The 4,345-nt window shown below is 34.1% G+C and overlaps 1 long non-coding RNA gene across 1 annotated transcript; it reads left to right on the top strand.

Moving 5' to 3' along the window:
- The first annotated feature begins 749 nt into the window (after positions 1-749).
- LOC144431445 (uncharacterized) lies at positions 750-2,110 on the top strand. Its single transcript, XR_013480012.1, has 3 exons — positions 750-952; positions 1,488-1,559; positions 1,648-2,110. It is a non-coding gene; the product is annotated as an uncharacterized LOC144431445 (long non-coding RNA).
- The last annotated feature ends 2,235 nt before the right edge of the window (positions 2,111-4,345 follow it).

The raw sequence follows: 4,345 nt of genomic DNA on the forward strand, positions 1-4,345 counted from the left end.
AGTCTGCAGATGCACTTCCAAATAAGACAGGCGTTGCGAGAAATGAACAGATCAATTGCATTGTTATGCCATAAACGATGTCAGGCCCAATAGCTGAATAACGGTACACAGCGGTGCATACTTGCGTACAAGATTAGGGGTTTTGAAAATTACCATACCGGCCCGAAATCAACATTTTGAACATGAGCGATCGCAGCCCTTCCTGACTGTCCAACTGACGGTACATTATAATAGTTTAGTTATTGTTAGATTAATTTTAGGCCGGTTTTATCAATTTTTATCACTGATATGTTAGCATTTTTTTATTTTATTCGTGCCTTTGCTTTTCAGTGGTTAAAGATTAATTTTTTCGCTAGAAGGCTATTACTTTTATTTATTTCAAAATTTTGCGTGAATTCTATGAAATTTGATATTTCGTCTAAAATTGTGCTGTATTATTTTTTATCCATGGGAACACGGATTTTAGTCAGTGTCATGACTGGCTGTACGTTTTGATTCTGCAAAATATCGGCCCAACCGGCCGATATATATTAGTGTTAGTCGCTTTTCCACGTTCTAAAAAATGAGTATTTTTGCCCGGGAAATATCTGCGGCCGAGCGTTTTCTTTTTTTCGCTTCTCTCATTTTGCCTTTCAGTGAACAGAGTTCTCTTCTATATTTCTCTCTCTCTCTTTTATCTCGTCGTGCGGCGCAAAATCCTCGCCTTCGAATATCTTGCGTCCCAACTAGGCTTGCACCAATGACATTAAACAACATGATGCGCAACTCCGGCATTTTTGTCCGAAGATCGTATTCGATAGCACGCTCCAATGCACATACTTGACGAGACGAAAACGAGCGGATGTGTGCTGCTTTCAAGGCGTAGCACGAATGGTGTTCGTGCCTGCTTTGACAGTTGTTGTCGATTTTAATGATATTTTTGAAAGTTGGGGTAAAAAGAAATCGGTAAAAGGTAAGGTGAATACTATTGTTGTATATCACACCCGGGCATCGCACTGTTAAGTACATGTGGGAAAGCCAGCCTTTGTCAAATACTACGAAGTTATTAATTCAGTACGGTACGTAGTTGCCCATTTGCCGAAATTACATATTTACTTACCCCTTATGGTTTCAAATAGTTCATGCACCTCCAGTTAGATTTTTTGAATCAGTGAGGATATATACTCATTGTTGATTGCTGCTCATTGTAACATACTATTACGCATTCACTTTTATTTGCGTATTGAATCAAAGTGTTAACAAGTTCACCTAACATTTCACTCATACCGGTCTATATTGTATAGTCTGATTTCTCAAGTATTTGGAGCCACGAATGCTTGTAATTTTCTGACTAAACCCTTTTATTAGTTGGTTTATATACCAAATTCAGTAAAATATTTTTTAAATAAAACATGAGATATTGGATTTATTAGCTTTTCCATTCTGAATCATATAGACTGCTTTATTTATTCTTAACGAAAATTAATAAATCTCCTCTCTTTCCTCAGATGTGAAAGTTGTGGACAAACCTGTCTAAGCATTGTGAGACTCTTGCAGCACAAGAGGCAATAGCAGAAATAGTAAGTATATCAATCAAAAAATTAAGCCGACATAAAGCAAAACTTTCAACTATTCGTCTAATCTCAATTTCCTATTATTTATTCACAGGACAACTATAGCAGACGGGGAGATATCAGAAGTCTGGCGACATATCAGTGACAGTGTGATTCCAAGAAATATAATGCAATTGAAAATAGAAATTTGCGATAGAAAAACAACCTATGGAGGCATGCAAAGACATTTGACCCTCCGGTAGAGTTGTGTATGGCCCCCACATCCTGCAAGGCTTGAGGAAAATAACTAAAAATTCCAAAGCGTAAGATTGCATAAGCGGTCTTATTTGTAAAAAGGCACAAAACACGCCAGACATACTTAAAACAGCTTTGGAAATGAGGATTACGGGTACCTCACTGCACCTGTGTTATATTTGGTTCATCAACTTTTGGTAGTACTATAGAAGAAATTCCGGAAGGGGTATAATCATCATTCATGATAAAATACTATCATATATTTTTTGAACAACTTCAATCTAGACCAGGGATCTCAAACTCGCGGCCCCAGAGAACTTCCATTCCAGTGCGGCCCTCGAACGCTTAACAATAATTGTAATAGTATTTTGAAAGTTTTTTTTTTTTTAAATGTAATAGATTTTTTAAACCTTCTAAAGTGAAATTGATTATTCACACAGAAAACAATTTACTGAAAGTAGTTTTGGAATATTAATTTTTTTGTCCACATTTTGACCCAATTAAGAATACACATCAAGCTAGCAAAAGAATACTTGAATAAAACACTTGAGTAATTAAATTAAACGCAAAGTACATGAAGAAGGTGGCATTTTCGAAGAAAATGGGAGTTGTAACATTTCTGCTCTTCACAAAATTCTGAAGCACATTGTTTAATTTGTCATATTTCCACCAATACAATCAAAAAACACAATAAGCTCAGCAGTCAATATGACAAATTCGAAGACCAACTTCGAACAGAAAATTTCCATGTGTTTGTATATTAATATAATTATACAACGACTTAGTTACTAAAAATCAATATCAATAATAATTCAAGCAATCCTATGCCACGCAATGTAGTGCGAAATGTCTTGTCGAAAAAATCTGTCATTTGTTTTTTTACTGATCTATACATGAAATGATAAAAGTAACTTTTTTGCATTACTGGAATTAGTTAAACATTCGTAAAGATCCAGATAAACCCATGATCATGTGGCCTCGTTAGTTAGAGTTGGTACTATAAAATCATTTCAGACTGGCCTTAGTATGCTGGTGACACAAAAAAGATGCCAAACGCCAGGACAAATGTAATTATTAAAACATTGAGTTTATACTGTAGTATTTTTGTTAATTTTAGGTTCATATATTTAGATTAAGTTATTTTTAGTGTATGTATTATTCTTTCCTAATTCAAAGCTTGTTCAAAAATGATTTTGATGGTTGTACATAGAATTTTACGATTTTTTATAATAAATACTGTAACTTGCAAATGTTGCAATAATAGTGGAATGCAAATATTAATATGTAATTGCATTTGAAATTGAAGAAAATAATAAAACTTAATCCAACTGTTTAGTTGCATCGCAATATATGTCACAAACTAAAACTATCTTAAAAATATCTTTTAAGTATACATTATCAAAAACTGTTTGCGGCTCTCGAAAACCCATGAGTTTGACACCACTGATCTATTCTAGACGATTCAAGCATTGCTTTGGGAAATTATATCACTTCAATTAAATTGAAATAATCTCGCTACATTAAATACAAAATCGTTGCTATCATAAAGGTAAACCAATTCAGCCACTCGAAATATATTGGCCTTCACAAAGCAATGGAGGCAAAATTGGGAGTTAATGAGCTATGAACATTTGTTCTTTTCTTTGTCTTGAACTTTTCATACTCCACAGCCCCTATTAATTTTTTTTAATTTTAATTACCATGTGATGGTCATACATATCTTTAACTTGTATTTTCTGTCATGATGTATTATCTAAATGTGCCAAACTATTAATTAGTGTGCATATTTTGCTTCCAGATGACATAAATGTGTTGTCATGTTTATTACCTCAGCTTGGAGTATTGACAACAAAAAGGTGCCAGTAAATTAGGTAAAAAAATTTCCAACTCATTGTAATAATCAGAATTCACAATCAATAGGAATTATAAACAGCCAACAATCAGTGAGAATTATATGCGAAATCCCCCAGAATAAATTTGTCTAAAATCGGAGGAAGGCAAAAAATATAGGTAGTTTCCATCCACACAAGCATTTCAAGAAGACTTGCTCGAGCCAAACTAAATGAGCATCGTCAGGTGATCGGTAAGGCTGCAAGTTGAATTCAGCCCTGCAACCTCCTGCATAGAAGATAATATTAATTAGTGGGCTATGAGCTAAATTCCTAAATTTAAACAAACCTATCTACGATGCATTATGTACCAGCAATGTTACCCACGATTAACTGAATATGTAATATGTCTAATAAATTCACCTACAAAAGCAAGTTCGATAGGTGCAAACTTTGTGTTATGGAATTGTATTGCAGCACAGTTTTGTATGACACCCTCTTTAAATGAAATTTCAATGATTAAGCGCAAACATTAAAATTACTAACTTTGAACTTTGTCATTATCTGCAAAATGTTCCACACAAATCTTTCCGCTATCGCGTTTGTAATCTTCTCTGATAAAAAAAAAACGTCTATGATGTCCAGAATTGCTCTTTACAGCTTGCCTGTTATTCCAGCTTTCCAAGTAAGCAAAACTTCTTAGATATAGAGATTATTTTGTTTCGTTAC

This window comes from Styela clava, chromosome 13, assembly GCF_964204865.1.
Source record: "Styela clava chromosome 13, kaStyClav1.hap1.2, whole genome shotgun sequence".
NCBI classification, from domain to species: Eukaryota; Metazoa; Chordata; class Ascidiacea; order Stolidobranchia; family Styelidae; genus Styela; species Styela clava.